The following is a 23,777-nucleotide window of genomic DNA, read 5'->3' as shown; positions in this document are numbered from 1 at the left end:
ATCTAGTTAGGTGCCTATGAAGGCGAACTGAGTCGAAAGCATTATCGCACTGCCTGTTTTCCTTCCCTGGCAGGTGGACTACATATTTCGTGCTTTAAACGCTTGCGACTGTGTATTTGTATATATATTGTGTTGATATGGTATGTGTTGGTTTAATATTGTGATATTGTGATTTTCTCGCTACGGTCATTATTTTAAAGGCCTTAAAATAAATGTGTATCTATTTTTGATATAACAACTGTTTGGAGTAGTTTGTAAGCGCTCTTGCTTTGTGTGCTCATTGCGGGCTTTCAGTCACCCTCACCCCTCTTGAGACCTAGTCTTGACCGCCGCGATCGCTACCTTGATTGGTCTGGCTTGTCCAGAGGTTACCCTGTTCCAAGTAATTAGGTTGGCCTTCTGAACTTCTGCGCCACCAGGACAGAGTTCAGAAATCCGTCTTAACACCGGAGGTTCAGCTACACAACGCCAAATGATTCGATCAGAAGCAGCGAGTGAAGTTTCCACGCTGCTTAAATACGCAATGCCGTAGTTCACGTGACGAAGCAGAATACACGTGAGTTAGCGACGTGAAAAGTGCAAACGTCGTTTTCCCGGCAACGTGTCGAACAACCGCCATTTGGAATAGAACGGTCTAGCTGTTCTACGAGCGTAGGAGGTAGGACCACGTCCAGCATGCATGACACTAGAGAACGGATAAGACCTCAGAGACTAGAGAATGGATAAGACCTCAGAGACTAGAGAACTGATAAGACCTCAGAGACTAGAGAACTGATAAGATCCCAGAGACTAGAGAACGAATAAGACCTCAGAGACTAGAGAACTGATAAGACCTCAGAGACTAGAGAACTGATAAGATCTCTGAAACTAGAGAACTGATAAGACCCCAGAGACTAGAGAACTGCTAAAACCTCAGAGACTAGAGAACTGATAAGACCTCAAAGACTAGATAACAGATAAGACCTCAGAGACTAGAGAACTGATAAGACCTCAGAGATTAGAGAATGGATAAGATCTCAGAGACTAGAGAACTGGTAAAACCTCAGAGACTAGAGAACTGATAAGACCTCAGAGACTAGAGAACTGGTAAGACCTCAGAGACTAGAGAACTGATAAGACCTCAGAGACTAGAGAACTGGTAAAACCTCAGAGACTAGAGAACTGATAAGACCTCAGAGACTAAAGAACTGGTAAGACCTCAGAGACTAGAGAACTGATAAGACCTCAGAGACTAGAGAACTAATAAGACCTCTGAAACTAGAGAACTGATAAGACCCCAGAGACTAGAGAACGGATACGACCTCAGAGACTAGAGAACTGATAAGACCTCTGAAACTAGAGAACTGATAATACCTCAAAGACTAGAGAACTGATAAGACCTCAGAGACTAGAGAACGGATAAGACCTCAGAGACTAGAGAACTGATAAGACCTCAGAGACTAGAGAACTGATAATATCCCAGAGACTAGAGAACTGATAAGACCTCAGAGACTAGAGCACTGATAAAACCTCAGAGACTAGAGAAATGATAAGACCTCAGAGATTAGAGAATGGATAAGACCACAGAGACTAGAGAACTGGTAAAACCTCAGAGACTAGAGAACTGATAAGACCTCAGAGACTAGAGAACTGGTAAGACCTCAGAAACTAGAGAACTGATAAGACCTCAGAGACTAGAGAACTGATAAGACCTCTGAAACTAGAGAACTGATAAGACCCCAGAGACTAGAGAAGGGATAAGACCTCAGAGACTAGAGAACTGATAAGACCTCAGACACTAGATAACTGATAAGACCTCTGAAACTAGAGAACTGATTAGACCTCAGAGACTAGAGAACGGATAAGACCTCAGAGACTAGAGAACGGATAAGACCTCAGAGACTAGAGAATGGATAAGACCTCAGAGAGTAGAGAACTGATAAGACCTCAGGGACTAGAGAACTGATAAGATCCCAGAGACTAGAGAACGGATAAGACCTCAGAGACTAAAGAACTGATAAGACCTCAGGCACTAGAGAACAGATAAGACCTCAGAGACTAGAGAACTGATAAGACCTCAGAGACTAGCGAACTGATAAAACTTCTGGCACTAGAGAACTGATAAGACCTCAGAGACTAGATAACTGATAAGACATCAGAGACTAGAGCACTGATAAAACCTCAGAGACTAGAGAAATGATAAGACCTCAGAGACTATAGAACTGCTAAAACCTCAGAGACTAGAGAACTGATAAGACCTCAGAGACTAGATAACAGATAAGACCTCAGAGACTAGAGAACTGATAAGACCTCAGAGATTAGAGAATGGATAAGACCTCAGAGACTAGAGAACTGGTAAAACCTCAGAGACTAGAGAACTGATAAGACCTCAGAGACTAGAGAACTGATAAGAGCTCAGACACTAGAGAACTGATAAGACCGTAGAGACTAGAGAACTGATAAGACCTCAGAGACGAGAGAACTTGGAAGACCTCATAGACTGGAGAACTGATAAGACCTTAGAGACTGGAGAACGGATAAGACCTCAGAGACTAGAGAACTGATAAAACCTCAGAGACTAGAGAACTGCTTAAACCTCAGAGACTAGAGAACTGATAAGACCCCAGAGACTAGAGGACGGATAAGACCTCAGAGACTAGAGAACTGATAAAACCTCAGAGACTAGAGAACTGGTAAGACCTCAGAGACTGGAGAACTGATAAGACCTCAGAGACTAGAGAACTGATAAGACTTCAGACACTAGAGAACTGATAAGACCTCAGAGACTAGAGAACGGATAAGACATCAGAGACTAGAGAACTGCTAAAACCTCAGAGACTAGAGAACTGATAAGACCTCAGAGACTAGATAACAGATAAGACCTCTGAGACTAGAGAACTGATAAGACCTCAGAGACTAGAGAACTGATAAGATCCCAGAGACTAGAGAACTGATAAGACCTCAGAGACTAGAGAACTGATAAAACCTCAGAGACTAGAGAACGGATAAGACCTCAGAGACTAGAGAACTGATAAGACCTCAGAGACTAGAGAACTGATAAGACCTCAGGCACTAGATAACTGATAAGGCCTCAGAGACTAGAGAACTGATAAGACCTCAGAGACTAGAGAACTGATAAGACTTCAGATACTGGAGAACTGATAAGACCTCAGAGACCTCTGAAACTAGAGAACTGATAAGACCCCAGAGACTAGAGAAGGGATAAGACCTCAGAGACTAGAGAACTGATAAGACATCAGACACCAGATAACTTATAAGACCTCTGAAACTAGAGAACTGATAAGACCTCAGAGACTAGAGAATGGATAAGACCTCAGAGACTAGAGAACGGATAAGACCTCAGAGACTAGAGAATGGATAAGACCTCAGAGACTAGAGAACTGATAAGCCCTCAGAGACTAGAGAACTGAAAAGATCCCAGAGACTAGAGAACAGATAAGACCTCAGAGACTAGAGAACTGATAAGACCTCAGAGACTAGAGAACTGATAAGACTTCAGGCACTAGAGAGCTGATAGGACCTCAGAGACTAGAGAACTGATAAGACGTCAGACACTAGAGAACTGATAAGACCTCAGAGACTAGAGAACTGATAAGACCTCAGAGACTAGAGAACTGATAAGACATCAGAGACTAGAGCACTGATAAAACCTCAGAGACTAGAGAACTGATAAGACGTCATAGACTAGAGAATTGATAAGACTTCAGACACTAGAGAACTGATAAGACCTCAGAGACTAGAGAACTGATAAGACATCAGAGACTAGAGCACTGATAAAACCTCAGAGACTAGAGAAATGATAAGACCTCAGAGACTAGAGAACTGCTAAAACCTCAGAGACTAGAGAACTGATAAGACCTCAGCGACTGGATGACAGATAAGACCTCAGAGACTAGAGAACTGATAAGACCTCAGAGATTAGAGAATGTATAAGACCTCAGAGACTAGAGAACTGGTAAAACCTCAGAGACTAGAGAACTGATAAAACCTCAGAGACTAGAGAACTGGTAAGACCTCAGAGACTGGAGAACTGATAAGACCTCAGAGACTGGAGAACTGATAAGACTTCAGACACTAGAGAACGGATAAGACCTCAGAGACTAGAGAACGGATAAGACATCAGAGACTAGAGAACTGCTAAAACCTCAGAGACTAGAGAACTGATAAGACCTCAGAGACTAGATAACAGATAAGACCTCAGAGACTAGAGAACTGATAAGACCTCAGAGATTAGAGAATGGATAAGATCTCAGAGACTAGAGAACTGGTAAAACCTCAGAGACTAGAGAACTGATAAGACCTCAGAGACTAGAGAACTGGTAAGACCTCAGAGACTAGAGAACTGATAAGACCTCAGAGACTAGAGAACTGATAAGACCTCTGAAACTAGAGAACTGATAAGACCCCAGAGACTAGAGAACGGATAAGACCTCAGAGACTAGAGAACTGATAAGACCTCTGAAACTAGAGAACTGATAAGACCTCAGAGACTAGAGAAATGATAAGACCTCAGAGACTATAGAACTGCTAAAACCTCAGAGACTAGAGAACTGATAAGACCTCAGAGACTAGATAACAGATAAGACCTCAGAGACTAGAGAACTGATAAGACCTCAGAGATTAGAGAATGGATAAGACCTCAAAGACTAGAGAACTGGTAAAACCTCAGAGACTAGAGAACTGATAAGACCTCAGAGACTAGAGAACTGGTAAGACCTCAGAGACTAGAGAACTGATAAGACCTCAGAGACTAGAGAACTGGTAAAACCTCAGAGACTAGAGAACTGATAAGACCTCGGAGACTAGAGAACTGGTAAGACCTCAGAGACTAGAGAACTGATAAGACCTCAGAGACTAGAGAACTGATAAGACCTCTGAAACTAGAGAACTGATAAGACCCCAGAGACTAGAGAACGGATACGACCTCAGAGACTAGAGAACTGATAAGACCTCTGAAACTAGAGAACTGATAAGACCTCAAAGACTAGAGAACTGATAAAACCTCAGAGACTAGAGAACGGATAAGACCTCAGAGACTAGAGAACTGATAAGACCTCAGAGACTAGAGAACTGATAAGATCCCAGAGACTAGAGAACTGATAAGACCTCAGAGACTAGAGCACTGATAAAACCTCAGAGACTAGAGAAATGATAAGACCTCAGAGATTAGAGAATGGATAAGACCTCAGAGACTAGAGAACTGGTAAAACCTCAGAGACTAGAGAACTGATAAGACCTCAGAGACTAGGGAACTAGTAAGACCTCAGAGACTAGAGAACTGAGAAGACCTCAGAGACTAGAGAACTGAGAAGACCTCTGAAACTAAAGAACTGATAAGACCCCAGAGACTAGAGAAGGGATAAGACCTCAGAGACTAGAGAACTGATAAGACCTCAGAGACTAGAGAATGGATAAGACCTCAGAGACTAGAGAACTGATAAGACCTCAGAGACTAGAGAACTGATAAGATCCCAGAGACTAAAGAAAGGATAAGACCTCAGAGACTAGAGAACTGATAAGACCTCAGGCACTAGAGAACAGATAAGACCTCAGAGACTAGAGAACTGATAAGACCTCAGAGACTAGAGAACTGATAAGACTTCTGGCACTAGAGAACTGATAAGACCTCAGAGACTAGAGAACTGATAAGACATCAGAGACTAGAGCACTGATAAAACCTCAGAGACTAGAGAAATGATAAGACCTCAGAGACTATAGAACTGCTAAAACCTCAGAGACTAGAGAACGGATAAGACATCAGAGACTAGAGAACTGCTAAAACCTCAGAGACTAGAGAACTGATAAGACCTCAAAGACTAGATAACAGATAAGACCTCAGAGACTAGAGAACTGATAAGACCTCAGAGATTAGAGAATGGATAAGATCTCGGAGACTAGAGAACTGGTAAAACCTCAGAGACTAGAGAACTGATAAGACCTCAGAGACTAGAGAACTGGTAAGACCTCAGAGACTAGAGAACTGATAAGACCTCAGAGACAAGAGAACTGATAAGACCTCTGAAACTAGAGAACTGATAAGACCCCAGAGACTAGAGAACGGATACGACCTCAGAGACTAGAGAACTGATAAGTCCTCAAAGACTAGAGAACTGATAAGACCTCAGAGACTAGAGAACGGATAAGACCTCAGAGACTAGAGAACTGATAAGACCTCAGAGACTAGAGAACTGATAAGATCCCAGAGACTAGAGAATTGATAAGACCTCAGAGACTAGAGCACTGATAAAACCTCAGAGACTAGAGAAATGATAAGACCTCAGAGATTAGAGAATGGATAAGACCTCAGAGACTAGAGAACTGGTAAAACCTCAGAGACTAGAGAACTGATAAGACCTCAGAGACTAGAGAACTGGTAAGACCTCAGAGACTAGAGAACTGATAAGACCTCAGAGACTAGAGAATTGATAAGACCTCTGAAACTAGAGAACTGATAAGACCCCAGAGACTAGAGAAGGGATAAGACCTCAGAGACTAGAGAACTGATAAGACCTCAGACACTAGATAACTGATAAGACCCCTGAAACTAGAGAACTGATAAGACCTCAGAGACTAGAGAACGGATAAGACCTCAGAGACTAGAGAACGGATAAGACCTCAGAGACTAGAGAATGGATAAGACCTCAGAGACTAGAGAACTGATAAGACCTCAGAGACTAGAGAACTGATAAGATAGGAGAGACTAGAGAATGGATAAGACCTCAGAGACTAGAGAACTGATAAGACCTCAGGCACTAGAGAACAGATAAGACCTCAGAGACTAGAGAACTGATAAGACCTCAGAGACTAGAGAACTGATAAGACTTCTGGCACTAGAGAACTGATAAGACCTCAGAGATTAGAGAACTGATAAAACATCAGAGACTAGAGCACTGATAAAACCTCAGAGACTAGAGAAATGATAAGACCTCAGAGACTATAGAACTGCTAAAACCTCAGAGACTAGAGAACTGATAAGACCTCAGAGACTAGATAACAGATAAGACCTCAGAGACTAGAGAACTGATAAGACCTCAGAGATTAGAGAATGGATAAGACCTCAAAGACTAGAGAACTGGTAAAACCTCAGAGACTAGAGAACTGATAAGACCTCAGAGACTAGAGAACTGATAAGAGCTCAGACACTAGAGAACTGATAAGACCGCAGAGACTAGAGAACTGATAAGACCTCAGAGACGAGAGAACTTGGAAGACCTCATAGACTGGAGAACTGATAAGACCTCAGAGACTGGAGAACGGATAAGACCTCAGAGACTAGAGAACTGATAAGACCTCAGAGACTAGAGAACTGATAAGACCTCTAAAACTAGAGAACTGATAAGACCCCAGAGACTAGATAACGGATAAGACCTCAGAGACTAGAGAACTGATAAGACCTCTGAAACTAGAGAACTGATAAGACCTCAAAGACTAGAGAACTGATAAGACCTCAGAGACTAGAGAAATGATAAGACCTCAGAGACGATAGAACTGCTAAAACCTCAGAGACTAGAGAACTGATAAGACCTCAGAGACTAGATAACAGATAAGACCTCAGAGACTAGAGAACTGATAAGACCTCAGAGATTAGAGAATGGATAAGACCTCAAAGACTAGAGAGCTGGTAAAACCTCAGAGACTAGAGAACTGATAAGACCTCAGAGACTAGAGAACTGGTAAGACCTCAGAGACTAGAGAACTGATAAGACCTCAGAGACTAGAGAACTGGTAAAACCTCAGAGACTAGAGAACTGATAAGACCTCAGAGACTAGAGAACTGGTAAGACCTCAGAGACTAGAGAACTGATAAGACCTCTCAGACTAGAGAACTGATAAGACCTCTGAAACTAGAGAACTGATAAGACCCCAGAGACTAGAGAACGGATACGACCTCAGAGACTAGAGAACTGATAAGACCTCTGAAACTAGAGAACTGATAAGACCTCAAAGACTAGAGAACTGATAAAACCTCAGAGACTAGAGAACGGATAAGACCTCAGAGACTAGAGAACTGATAAGATCCCAGAGACTAGAGAACTGATAAGACCTCAGAGACTAGAGCACTGATAAAACCTCAGAGACTAGAGAAATGATAAGACCTCAGAGATTAGAGAATGGATAAGACCTCAGAGACTAGAGAACTGGTAAAACCTCAGAGACTAGAGAACTGATAAGACCTCAGAGACTAGAGAACTAGTAAGACCTCAGAGACTAGAGAACTGATAAGACCTCAGAGACTAGAGAACTGATAAGACCTCTGAAACTAGAGAACTGATAAGACCCCAGAGACTAGAGAAGGGATAAGACCTCAGAGACTAGAGAACTGATAAGACCTCAGACACTAGATAACTGATAAGACCTCTGAAACTAGAGAACTGATAAGACCTCAGAGACTAGAGAACGGATAAGACCTCAGAGACTAGAGAACGGATAAGACCTCAGAGACTAGAGAATGGATAAGACCTCAGAGACTAGAGAACTGATAAGACCTCAGAGACTAGAGAACTGATAAGATCCCAGAGACTAGAGAACGGATAAGACCTCAGAGACTAGAGAACTGATAAGACCTCAGGCACTAGAGAACAGATAAGACCTCAGAGACTAGAGAACTGATAAGACATCAGAGACTAGAGAACTGATAAGACTTCTGGCACTAGAGAACTGATAAGACCTCAGAGACTAGAGAACTGATAAGACATCAGAGACTAGAGCACTGATAAGACCTCAAAGACTATATAACAGATAAGACCTCAGAGACTAGAGAACTGATAAGACCTCAGAGATTACAGAATGGATAAGATCTCAGAGACTGGAGAACTGGTAACACCTCAGAGACTAGAGAACTGATAAGACCTCAGAGACTAGAGAACTGGTAAAACCTCAGAGACTAGAGAACTGATAAGACCTCAGAGACTAGAGAACGGATAAGACCTCAGAGACTAGAGAACGGATACGACCTCAGAGACTAGAGAACTGATAAGACCTCAAAGACTAGAGAACTGATAAGACCTCAGAGACTAGAGAACGGATAAGACCTCAGAGACTAGAGAACTGATAAGACCTCAGAGACTAGAGAACTGATAAGATCCCAGAGACTAGAGAACTGATAAGACCTCAGAGACTAGAGCACTGATAAAACCTCAGAGACTAGAGAAATGATAAGACCTCAGAGATTAGAGAATGGATAAGACCTCAGAGACTAGAGAACTGGTAAAACCTCAGAGACTAGAGAACTGATAAGACCTCAGAGACTAGAGAACTGGTAAGACCTCAGAGACTAGAGAACTGATAAGACCTCAGAGACTAGAGAACTGATAAAACCTCTGAAACTAGAGAACTGATAAGACCCCAGAGACTAGAGAAGGGATAAGACCTCAGAGACTAGAGAACTGATAAGACCTCAGACACTAGATAACTGATAAGACCTCTGAAACTAGAGAACTGATAAGACCTCAGAGACTAGAGAACGGATAAGACCTCAGAGACTAGAGAACGGATAAGACCTCAGAGACTAGAGAATGGATAAGACCTCAGAGACTAGAGAACTGATAAGACCTCAGAGACTAGAGAACTGATAAGATCCCAGAGACTAGAGAACGGATAAGACCTCAGAGACTAGAGAACTGATAAGACCTCAGGCACTAGAGAACAGATAAGACCTCAGAGACTAGAGAACTGATAAGACCTCAGAGACTAGAGAACTGATAAGACTTCTGGCACTAGAGAACTGATAAGACCTCAGAGACTAGAGAACTGATAAGACATCAGAGACTAGAGCACTGATAAAACCTCAGAGACTAGAGAAATGATAAGACATCAGAGACTATAGAACTGCTAAAACCTCAGAGACTAGAGAACTGATAAGACCTCAGAGACTAGAGAACTGGTAAGACCTCAGAGACTAGAGAACTGATAAGACCTCAGAGACTAGAGAACTGGTAAAACCTCAGAGACTAGAGAACTGATAAGACCTCGGAGACTAGAGAACTGGTAAGACCTCAGAGACTAGAGAACTGATAAGACCTCAGAGACTAGAGAACTGATAAGACCTCTGAAACTAGAGAACTGATAAGACCCCAGAGACTAGAGAACGGATACGACCTCAGAGACTAGAGAACTGATAAGACCTCTGAAATTAGAGAACTGATAAAACCTCAAAGACTAGAGAACTGATAAAACCTCAGAGACTAGAGAACGGATAAGACCTCAGAGACTAGAGAACTGATAAGACCTCAGAGACTAGAGAACTGATAAGATCCCAGAGACTAGAGAACTGATAAGTCCTCAGAGACTAGAGCACTGATAAAACCTCAGAGACTAGAGAAATGATAAGACCTCAGAGATTAGAGAATGGATAAGACCTCAGAGACTAGAGAACTGGTAAAACCTCAGAGACTAGAGAACTGATAAGACCTCAGAGACTAGAGAACTAGTAAGACCTCAGAGACTAGAGAACTGAGAAGACCTCAGAGACTAGAGAACTGAGAAGACCTCTGAAACTAGAGAACTGATAAGACCCCAGAGACTAGAGAAGGGATAAGACCTCAGAGACTAGAGAACTGATAAGACCTCAGAGACTAGAGAATGGATAAGACCTCAGAGACTAGAGAACTGATAAGACCTCAGAGACTAGAGAACTGATAAGATCCCAGAGACTAAAGAAAGGATAAGACCTCAGAGACTAGAGAACTGATAAGACCTCAGGCACTAGAGAACAGATAAGACCTCAGAGACTAGAGAACTGATAAGACCTCAGAGACTAGAGAACTGATAAGACTTCTGGCACTAGAGAACTGATAAGACCTCAGAGACTAGAGAACTGATAAGACATCAGAGACTAGAGCACTGATAAAACCTCAGAGACTAGAGAAATGATAAGACCTCAGAGACTATAGAACTGCTAAAACCTCAGAGACTAGAGAACGGATAAGACATCAGAGACTAGAGAACTGCTAAAACCTCAGAGACTAGAGAACTGATAAGACCTCAAAGACTAGATAACAGATAAGACCTCAGAGACTAGAGAACTGATAAGACCTCAGAGATTAGAGAATGGATAAGATCTCGGAGACTAGAGAACTGGTAAAACCTCAGAGACTAGAGAACTGATAAGACCTCAGAGACTAGAGAACTGGTAAGACCTCAGAGACTAGAGAACTGATAAGACCTCAGAGACAAGAGAACTGATAAGACCTCTGAAACTAGAGAACTGATAAGACCCCAGAGACTAGAGAACGGATACGACCTCAGAGACTAGAGAACTGATAAGTCCTCAAAGACTAGAGAACTGATAAGACCTCAGAGACTAGAGAACGGATAAGACCTCAGAGACTAGAGAACTGATAAGACCTCAGAGACTAGAGAACTGATAAGATCCCAGAGACTAGAGAACTGATAAGACCTCAGAGACTAGAGCACTGATAAAACCTCAGAGACTAGAGAAATGATAAGACCTCAGAGATTAGAGAATGGATAAGACCTCAGAGACTAGAGAACTGGTAAAACCTCAGAGACTAGAGAACTGATAAGACCTCAGAGACTAGAGAACTGGTAAGACCTCAGAGACTAGAGAACTGATAAGACCTCAGAGACTAGAGAATTGATAAGACCTCTGAAACTAGAGAACTGATAAGACCCCAGAGACTAGAGAAGGGATAAGACCTCAGAGACTAGAGAACTGATAAGACCTCAGACACTAGATAACTGATAAGACCTCTGAAACTAGAGAACTGATAAGACCTCAGAGACTAGAGAACGGATAAGACCTCAGAGACTAGAGAACGGATAAGACCTCAGAGACTAGAGAATGGATAAGACCTCAGAGACTAGAGAACTGATAAGACCTCAGAGACTAGAGAACTGATAAGATAGGAGAGACTAGAGAATGGATAAGACCTCAGAGACTAGAGAACTGATAAGACCTCAGGCACTAGAGAACAGATAAGACCTCAGAGACTAGAGAACTGATAAGACCTCAGAGACTAGAGAACTGATAAGACTTCTGGCACTAGAGAACTGATAAGACCTCAGAGATTAGAGAACTGATAAGACATCAGAGACTAGAGCACTGATAAAACCTCAGAGACTAGAGAAATGATAAGACCTCAGAGACTATAGAACTGCTAAAACCTCAGAGACTAGAGAACTGATAAGACCTCAGAGACTAGATAACAGATAAGACCTCAGAGACTAGAGAACTGATAAGACCTCAGAGATTAGAGAATGGATAAGACCTCAAAGACTAGAGAACTGGTAAAACCTCAGAGACTAGAGAACTGATAAGACCTCAGAAACTAGAGAACTGATAAGAGCTCAGACACTAGAGAACTGATAAGACCGCAGAGACTAGAGAACTGATAAGACCTCAGAGACGAGAGAACTTGGAAGACCTCATAGGCTGGAGAACTGATAAGACCTCAGAGACTGGAGAACGGATAAGACCTCAGAGACTAGAGAACTGATAAGACCTCAGAGACTAGAGAACTGATAAGACCTCTGAAACTAGAGAACTGATAAGACCCCAGAGACTAGAGAACGGATAAGACCTCAGAGACTAGAGAACTGATAAGACCTCTGAAACTAGAGAACTGATAAGACCTCAAAGACTAGAGAACTGATAAGACCTCAGAGACTAGAGAAATGATAAGACCTCAGAGACGATAGAACTGCTAAAACCTCAGAGACTAGAGAACTGATAAGACCTCAGAGACTAGATAACAGATAAGACCTCAGAGACTAGAGAACTGATAAGACCTCAGAGATTAGAGAATGGATAAGACCTCAAAGACTAGAGAACTGGTAAAACCTCAGAGACTAGAGAACTGATAAGACCTCAGAGACTAGAGAACTGGTAAGACCTCAGAGACTAGAGAACTGATAAGACCTCAGAGACTAGAGAACTGGTAAAACCTCAGAGACTAGAGAACTGATAAGACCTCAGAGACTAGAGAACTGGTAAGACCTCAGAGACTAGAGAACTGATAAGACCTCTGAGACTAGAGAACTGATAAGACCTCTGAAACTAGAGAACTGATAAGACCCCAGAGACTAGAGAACGGATACGACCTCAGAGACTAGAGAACTGATAAGACCTCTGAAACTAGAGAACTGATAAGACCTCAAAGACTAGAGAACTGATAAAACCTCAGAGACTAGAGAACGGATAAGACCTCAGAGACTAGAGAACTGATAAGATCCCAGAGACTAGAGAACTGATAAGACCTCAGAGACTAGAGCACTGATAAAACCTCAGAGACTAGAGAAATGATAAGACCTCAGAGATTAGAGAATGGATAAGACCTCAGAGACTAGAGAACTGGTAAAACCTCAGAGACTAGAGAACTGATAAGACCTCAGAGACTAGAGAACTAGTAAGACCTCAGAGACTAGAGAACTGATAAGACCTCAGAGACTAGAGAACTGATAAGACCTCTGAAACTAGAGAACTGATAAGACCCCAGAGACTAGAGAAGGGATAAGACCTCAGAGACTAGAGAACTGATAAGACCTCAGACACTAGATAACTGATAAGACCTCTGAAACTAGAGAACTGATAAGACCTCAGAGACTAGAGAACGGATAAGACCTCAGAGACTAGAGAACGGATAAGACCTCAGAGACTAGAGAATGGATAAGACCTCAGAGACTAGAGAACTGATAAGACCTCAGAGACTAGAGAACTGATAAGATCCCAGAGACTAGAGAACGGATAAGACCTCAGAGACTAGAGAACTGATAAGACCTCAGGCACTAGAGAACAGATAAGACCTCAGAGACTAGAGAACTGATAAGACCTCAGAGACTAGAGAACTGATAAGACTTCTGGCACTAGAGAACTGATAAGACCTCAGAGACTAGAGAACTGATAAGACATCAGAGACTAGAGCACTGATAAGACCTCAAAGACTATATAACAGATAAGACCTCAGAGACTAGAGAACTGATAAGACCTCAGAGATTACAGAATGGATAAGATCTCAGAGACTAGAGAACTGGTAAAACCTCAGAGACTAGAGAACTGATAAGACCTCAGAGACTAGAGAACTGGTAAAACCTCAGAGACTAGAGAACTGATAAGACCTCAGAGACTAGAGAACGGATAAGACCTCAGAGACTAGAGAACTGATAAGACCTCAGAGACTAGAGAACTGATAAGACCCCAGAGACTAGAGAACGGATACGACCTCAGAGACTAGAGAACTGATAAGACCTCAAAGACTAGAGAACTGATAAGACCTCAGAGACTAGAGAACGGATAAGACCTCAGAGACTAGAGAACTGATAAGACCTCAGAGACTAGAGAACTGATAAGATCCCAGAGACTAGAGAACTGATAAGACCTCAGAGACTAGAGCACTGATAAAACCTCAGAGACTAGAGAAATTATAAGACCTCAGAGATTAGAGAATGGATAAGACCTCAGAGACTAGAGAACTGGTAAAACCTCAGAGACTAGAGAACTGATAAGACCTCAGAGACTAGAGAACTGGTAAGACTTCAGAGACTAGAGAACTGATAAAACCTCTGAAACTAGAGAACTGATAAGACCCCAGAGACTAGAGAAGGGATAAGACCTCAGAGACTAGAGAACTGATAAGACCTCAGACACTAGATAACTGATAAGACCTCTGAAACTAGAGAACTGATAAGACCTCAGAGACTAGAGAACGGATAAGACCTCAGAGACTAGAGAACTGATAAGACCTCAGACACTAGATAACTGATAAGACCTCTGAAACTAGAGAACTGATAAGACCTCAGAGACTAGAGAACGGATAAGACCTCAGAGACTAGAGAACGGATAAGACCTCAGAGACTAGAGAATGGATAAGACCTCAGAGACTAGAGAACTGATAAGACCTCAGAGACTAGAGAACTGATAAGATCCCAGAGACTAGAGAACGGATAAGACCTCAGAGACTAGAGAACTGATAAGACCTCAGGCACTAGAGAACAGATAAGACCTCAGAGACTAGAGAACTGATAAGACCTCAGAGACTAGAGAACTGATAAGACTTCTGGCACTAGAGAACTGATAAGACCTCAGAGACTAGAGAACTGATAAGACATCAGAGACTAGAGCACTGATAAAACCTCAGAGACTAGAGAAATGATAAGACATCAGAGACTATAGAACTGCTAAAACCTCAGAGACTAGAGAACTGATAAAACCTCAGAGACTAGAGAACTGATAAAACCTCAGAGACTAGAGAACTGCTAAAACCTCAGAGACTAGAGAACTGCTAAAACCTCAGAGACTAGAGAACTGATAAGACCCCAGAGACTAGAGGACGGATAAGACCTCAGAGACTAGAGAACTGATAAAACCTCAGAGACTAGAGAACTGGTAAGACCTCAGAGACTGGAGAACTGATAAGACCTCAGAGACTAGAGAACTGATAAGACTTCAGACACTAGAGAACTGATAAGACCTCAGAGACTAGAGAACGGATAAGACATCAGAGACTAGAGAACTGCTTAAACCTCAGAGACTAGAGAACTGATAAGACCTCAGAGACTAGATAACAGATAAGACCTCAGAGACTAGAGAACTGATAAGATCTCAGAGATTAGAGAATGGATAAGATCTCAGAGACTAGAGGACTGGTAAAACCTCAGAGACTAGAGAACTGATAAGACCTCAGAGACTAGAGAACTGGTAAGACCTCAGAGACTAGAGAACTGATAAGACCTCAGAGACTAGAGAACTGATAAGACCTCTGAAACTAGAGAACTGATAAGACCCCAGAGACTAGAGAACGGATAAGACCTCAGAGACTAGAGAACTGATAAGACCTCTAAAACTAGAGAACTGATAAGACCTCAGAGACTAGAGAACGGATAAGACCTCAGAGACTAGAGAACTGATAAGACCTGAGAGACTAGAGAACTGATAAGATCCCAGAGACTAGAGAACTGATAAGACCTCAGAGACTAGAGCACTGATAAAACCTCAGAGACTAGAGAAATGATAAGACCTCAGAGATTAGAGAATGGATAAGACCTCAGAGACTAGAGAACTGGTAAAACCTCAGAGACTAGAGAACTGATAAGACCTCAGAGACTAGAGAACTGATAAGACCTCAGAGACCTCTGAAACTAGAGAACTGATAAGACCCCAGAGACTAGAGAAGGGATAAGACCTCAGAGACTAGAGAACTGATAAGACATCAGACACCAGATAACTTATAAGACCTCTGAAACTAGAGACCTGATAAGACCTCAGAGACTAGAGAATGGATAAGACCTCAGAGACTAGAGAACGGATAAGACCTCAGAGACTAGAGAATGGATAAGACCTCAGAGACTAGAGAACTGATAAGACCTCAGAGACTAGAGAACTGATAAGATCCCAGAGACTAGAGAACGAATAAGACCTCAGAGACTAGAGAACTGATAAGACCTCAGAGACTAGAGAACTGATAAGATCTCTGAAACTAGAGAACTGATAAGACCCCAGAGACTAGAGAACTGCCAAAACCTCAGAGACTAGAAAACTGATAAGACCTCAAAGACTAGATAACAGATAAGACCTCAGAGACTAGAGAACTGATAAGACCTCAGAGATTAGAGAATGGATAAGATCTCAGAGACTAGAGAACTGGTAAAACCTCAGAGACTAGAGAACTGATAAGACCTCAGAGACTAGAGAACTGGTAAGACCTCAGAGACTAGAGAACTGATAAGACCTCAGAGACTAGAGAACTGGTAAAACCTCAGAGACTAGAGAACTGATAAGACCTCAGAGACTAGAGAACTGGTAAGACCTCAGAGACTAGAGAACTGATAAGACCTCAGAGAGTAGAGAACTGATAAGACCTCTGAAACTAGAGAACTGATAAGACCCCAGAGACTAGAGAACGGATACAACCTCAGAGACTAGAGAACTGATAAGACCTCTGAAACTAGAGAACTGATAAGACCTCAAAGACTAGAGAACTGATAAGACCTCAGAGACTAGAGAACGGATAAGACCTCAGAGACTAGAGAACTGATAAGACCCCAGAGACTAGAGAACGGATACGACCTCAGAGACTAGAGAACTGATAAGACCTCTGAAACTAGAGAACTGATAAGACCTCAAAGACTAGAGAACTGATAAGACCTCAGAGACTAGAGAACGGATAAGACCTCAGAGACTAGAGAACTGATAAGACCTCAGAGACTAGAGAACTGATAAGATCCCAGAGACTAGGAAACTGATAAGACCTCAGAGACTAGAGCACTGATAAAACCTCAGAGACTAGAGAAATGATAAGACCTCAGAGATTAGAGAATGGATAAAACCTCAGAGACTAGAGAACTGGTAAAACCTCAGAGACTAGAGAACTGATAAGACCTCAGAGACTAGAGAACTGTTAAGACCTCAGAGACTAGAGAACTGATAAGACCTCAGAGACTAGAGAACTGATAAGACCTCAGAGACTAGAGAACTGGTAAGACCTCAGAGACTAGAGAACTGATAAGACCTCAGAGACTAGAGAACTGATAAGACCTCTGAAACTAGAGAACTGATAAGACCCCAGAGACTAGAGAAGGGATAAGACCTCATAGACTGGAGAACTGATAAGACCTCAGAGACTGGAGAACGGATAAACCTCAGAGACTAGAGAACTGATAAAACCTCAGAGACTAGAGAACTGCTTAAACCTCAGAGACTAGAGAACTGATAAGACCCCAGAGACTAGAGGACGGATAAGACCTCAGAGACTAGAGAACTGATAAGACCTCAGAGAATAGAGAATGGATAAGATCTCAGAGACTAGAGAACTGGTAAAACCTCAGAGACTAGAGAACTGATAAGACCTCAGAGACTAGAGAACTGGTAAGACCTCAGAGACTAGAGAACTGATAAGACCTCAGAGACTAGAGAACTGGTAAAACCTCAGAGACTAGAGAACTGATAAGACCTCAGAGACTAGAGAACTGGTAAGACCTCAGAGACTAGAGAACTGATAAGACCTCAGAGACTAGAGAACTGATAAGACCTCTGAAACTAGAGAACTGATAAGACCCCAGAGACTAGAGAACGGATATGACCTCAGAGACTAGAGAACTGATAAGACCTCTGAAACTAGAGAACTGATAAGACCTCAAAGACTAGAGAACTGATAAAACCTCAGAGACTAGAGAACGGATAAGACCTCAGAGACTAGAGAACTGATAAGACCTCAGAGACTAGAGAACTGATAAGATCCCAGGGACTAGAGAACTGATAAGACCTCAGAGACTAGAGCACTGATAAAACCTCAGAGACTAGAGAAATGATAAGACCTCAGAGACTAGAGAACTGGTAAGACCTCAGAGACTAGAGAACTGATAAGACCTCAGAGACTAGAGAACTGATAGGACCTCTGAAACTAGAGAACTGATAAGACCCCAGAGACTAGAGAAGGGATAAGACCTCAGAGACTAGAGAACTGATAAGACCTCAGACACTAGATAACTGATAAGACCTCTGAAACTAGAGAACTGATAAGACCTCAGAGACTAGAGAACGGATAAGACCTCAGAGACTAGAGAACGGATAAGACCTCAGAGACTAGAGAATGGATAAGACCTCAGAGACTAGAGAACTGATAAGACCTCTGAAACTAGAGAACTGATAAGACCCCAGAGACTAGAGAACTGATAAGACCTCAGAGACTAGAGAACTGGTAAAACCTCAGAGACTAGAGAACTGATAAGACCTCAGAGACTAGAGAACTGGTAAGACCTCAGAGACTAGAGAACTGATAAGACCTCAGAGACTAGAGAACTGATAAGGCCTCTGAAACTAGAGAACTGATAAGACCCCAGAGACTAGAGAACGGATAAGACCTCAGAGACTAGAGAACTGATAAGACCTCTAAAACTAGAGAACTGATAAGACCTCAGAGACTAGAGAACGGATAAGACCTCAGAGACTAGAGAACTGATAAGACCTGAGAGACTAGAGAACTGATAAGATCCCAGAGACTAGAGAACTGATAAGACCTCAGAGACTAGAGCACTGATAAAACCTCAGAGACTAGAGAAATGATAAGACCTCAGAGATTAGAGAATGGATAAGACCTCAGAGACTAGAGAACTGGTAAAACCTCAGAGACTAGAGAACTGATAAGACCTCAGAGACTAGAGAACTGATAAGACCTCAGAGACCTCTGAAACTAGAGAACTGATAAGACCCCAGAGACTAGAGAAGGGATAAGACCTCAGAGACTAGAGAACTGATAAGACATCAGACACCAGATAACTTATAAGACCTCTGAAACTAGAGACCTGATAAGACCTCAGAGACTAGAGAATGGATAAGACATCAGAGACTAGAGAACGGATAAGACCTCAGAGACTAGAGAATGGATAAGACCTCAGAGACTAGAGAACTGATAAGACCTCAGAGACTAGAGAACTGATAAGATCCCAGAGACTAGAGAACGAATAAGACCTCAGAGACTAGAGAACTGATAAGACCTCAGAGACTAGAGAACTGATAAGATCTCTGAAACTAGAGAACTGATAAGACCTCAGAGACTAGAGAACTGCCAAAACCTCAGAGACTAGAAAACTGATAAGACCATAAAGACTAGATAACAGATAAGACCTCAGAGACTAGAGAACTGATAAGACCTCAGAGATTAGAGAATGGATAAGATCTCAGAGACTAGAGAACTGGTAAAACCTCAGAGACTAGAGAACTGATAAGACCTCAGAGACTAGAGAACTGGTAAGACCTCAGAGACTAGAGAACTGATAAGACCTCAGAGACTAGAGAACTGGTAAAACCTCAGAGACTAGAGAACTGATAAGACCTCAGAGACTAGAGAACTGGTAAGACCTCAGAGACTAGAGAACTGATAAGACCTCAGAGAGTAGAGAACTGATAAGACCTCTGAAACTAGAGAACTGATAAGACCCCAGAGACTAGAGAACGGATACGACCTCAGAGACTAGAGAACTGATAAGACCTCTGAAACTAGAGAACTGATAAGACCTCAAAGACTAGAGAACTGATAAGACCTCAGAGACTAGAGAACGGATAAGACCTCAGAGACTAGAGAACTGATAAGACCCCAGAGACTAGAGAACGGATACGACCTCAGAGACTAGAGAACTGATAAGACCTCTGAAACTAGAGAACTGATAAGACCTCAAAGACTAGAGAACTGATAAGACCTCAGAGACTAGAGAACGGATAAGACCTCAGAGACTAGAGAACTGATAAGACCTCAGAGACTAGAGAACTGATAAGATCCCAGAGACTAGGAAACTGATAAGACCTCAGAGACTAGAGCACTGATAAAACCTCAGAGACTAGAGAAATGATAAGACCTCAGAGATTAGAGAATGGATAAAACCTCAGAGACTAGAGAACTGGTAAAACCTCAGAGACTAGAGAACTGATAAGACCTCAGAGACTAGAGAACTGTTAAGACCTCAGAGACTAGAGAACTGATAAGACCTCAGAGACTAGAGAACTGATAAGACCTCAGAGACTAGAGAACTGGTAAGACCTCAGAGACTAGAGAACTGATAAGACCTCAGAGACTAGAGAACTGATAAGACCTCTGAAACTAGAGAACTGATAAGACCCCAGAGACTAGAGAAGGGATAAGACCTCATAGACTGGAGAACTGATAAGACCTCAGAGACTGGAGAACGGATAAACCTCAGAGACTAGAGAACTGATAAAACCTCAGAGACTAGAGAACTGCTTAAACCTCAGAGACTAGAGAACTGATAAGACCCCAGAGACTAGAGGACGGATAAGACCTCAGAGACTAGAGAACTGATAAGACCTCAGAGAATAGAGAATGGATAAGATCTCAGAGACTAGAGAACTGGTAAAACCTCAGAGACTAGAGAACTGATAAGACCTCAGAGACTAGAGAACTGGTAAGACCTCAGAGACTAGAGAACTGATAAGACCTCAGAGACTAGAGAACTGGTAAAACCTCAGAGACTAGAGAACTGATAAGACCTCAGAGACTAGAGAACTGGTAAGACCTCAGAGACTAGAGAACTGATAAGACCTCAGAGACTAGAGAACTGATAAGACCTCTGAAACTAGAGAACTGATAAGACCCCAGAGACTAGAGAACGGATATGACCTCAGAGACTAGAGAACTGATAAGACCTCTGAAACTAGAGAACTGATAAGACCTCAAAGACTAGAGAACTGATAAAACCTCAGAGACTAGAGAACGGATAAGACCTCAGAGACTAGAGAACTGATAAGACCTCAGAGACTAGAGAACTGATAAGATCCCAGGGACTAGAGAACTGATAAGACCTCAGAGACTAGAGCACTGATAAAACCTCAGAGACTAGAGAAATGATAAGACCTCAGAGACTAGAGAACTGGTAAGACCTCAGAGACTAGAGAACTGATAAGACCTCAGAGACTAGAGAACTGATAGGACCTCTGAAACTAGAGAACTGATAAGACCCCAGAGACTAGAGAAGGGATAAGACCTCAGAGACTAGAGAACTGATAAGACCTCAGACACTAGATAACTGATAAGACCTCTGAAACTAGAGAACTGATAAGACCTCAGAGACTAGAGAACGGATAAGACCTCAGAGACTAGAGAACGGATAAGACCTCAGAGACTAGAGAATGGATAAGACCTCAGAGACTAGAGAACTGATAAGACCTCAGAGACTAGAGAACTGATAAGATCCCAGAGACTAGAGAACGGATAAGACCTCAGAGACTAGAGAACTGATAAAACCTCAGGCACTAGAGAACAGATAAGACCTCAGAGACTAGAGAACTGATAAGACCTCAGGGACTAGAGAACTGATAAGACTTCTGGCACTAGAGAACTGATAAGACCTCAGAGACTAGAGAACTGATAAGACATCAGAGACTAGAGCACTGATAAAACCTCAGAGACTAGAGAAATGATAAGACCTCAGAGACTATAGAACTGCTAAAACCTCAGAGACTAGAGAACTGATAAGACCTCAGAGACTAGAGAACTGATAAGACCTCAGAGATTAGAGAATGGATAAGACCTCAGAGACTAGAGAACTGGTAAAACCTCAGAGACTAGAGAACTGATAAGACCTCAGAGACTAGAGAACTGATAAGAGCTCAGACACTAGAGAACTGATAAGACGGCAGAGACTAGAGAACTGATAAGACCTCAGAGACTAGAGAACTGATAAGACTTCAGACACTAGAGAACTGATAAGACCTCAGAGACTAGAGAACGGATAAGACATCAGACACTAGAGAACTGATAAGACCTCAGAGACTAGAGAACGGATAAGACCTCAGAGACTAGATAACAGATAAGACCTCAGAGACTAGAGAACTGATAAGACCTCAGAGATTAGAGAATGGATAAGATCTCAGAGACTAGAGAACTGGTAAAACCTCAGAGACTAGAGAACTGATAAGACCTCAGAGACTAGAGAACTGGTAAGACCTCAGAGACTAGAGAACTGATAAGACCTCAGAGACTAGAGAACTGATAAGACCTCTGAAACTAGAGAACTGATAAGACCTCAAAGACTAGAGAACTGATAAGACCTCAGAGACTAGAGAACGGATAAGACCTCAGAGACTAGAGAACTGATAAGACCTCAGAGACTAGAGAACTGATAAGATCCCAGAGACTAGAGAACTGATAAGACCTCAGAGACAAGAGCACTGATAAAACCTCAGAGACTAGAGAAATGATAAGACCTCAGAGATTAGAGAATGGATAAGACCTCAGAGACTAGAGAACTGGTAAAACCTCAGAGACTAGAGAACTGATAAGACCTCAGAGACTAGAGAACTGATAAGACCTCAGAGACCTCTGAAACTAGAGAACTGATAAGACCCCAGAGACTAGAGAAGGGATAAGACCTCAGAGACTAGAGAACTGATAAGACATCAGACACCAGATAACTTATAAGACCTCTGAAACTAGAGAACTGATAAGACCTCAGAGACTAGAGAATGGATAAGACCTCAGAGACTAGAGAACGGATAAGACCTCAGAGACTAGAGAATGGATAAGACCTCAGAGACTAGAGAACTGATAAGACCTCAGAGACTAGAGAACTGATAAGATCCCAGAGACTAGAGAACGAATAAGACCTCAGAGACTAGAGAACTGATAAGACCTCAGAGACTAGAAAACTGATAAGATCTCTGAAACTAGAGAACTGATAAGACCCCAGAGACTAGAGAACTGCTAAAACCTCAGAGACTAGAGAACTGATAAGACCTCAAAGACAAGATGACAGATAAGACCTCAGAGACTAGAGAACTGATAAGACCTCAGAGATTAGAGAATGGATAAGATCTCAGAGACTAGAGAACTGGTAAAACCTCAGAGACTAGAGAACTGATAAGACCTCAGAGACTAGAGAACTGGTAAGACCTCAGAGACTAGAGAACTGATAAGACCTCAGAGACTAGAGAACTGGTAAAACCTCAGAGACTAGAGAACTGATAAGACCTCAGAGATTGGAGAACTGGTAAGACCTCAGAGACTAGAGAACTGATAAGACCTCAGAGACTAGAGAACTAATAAGACCTCTGAAACTGGAGAACTGATAAGACCCCAGAGACTAGAGAACGGATACGACCTCAGAGACTAGAGAACTGATAAGACCTCTGAAACTAGAGAACTGATAAGACCTCAAAGACTAGAGAACTGATAAGACCTCAGAGACTAGAGAATGGATAAGACCTCAGAGACTAGAGGACTGATAAGACCTCAGAGACTAGAGAACTGATAAGATCCCAGAGACTAGAGAACTGATAAGACCTCAGAGACTAGAGCACTGATAAAACCTCA

This window comes from Ambystoma mexicanum, chromosome 9 (genome assembly GCF_040938575.1).
Source record: "Ambystoma mexicanum isolate Mex_15411 chromosome 9, UKY_AmexF1_1, whole genome shotgun sequence".
NCBI lineage: Eukaryota > Metazoa > Chordata > Amphibia > Caudata > Ambystomatidae > Ambystoma > Ambystoma mexicanum.
The sequence above is the reverse complement of the archived record's forward strand: the minus strand, read 5'-3'. Positions refer to the sequence as shown.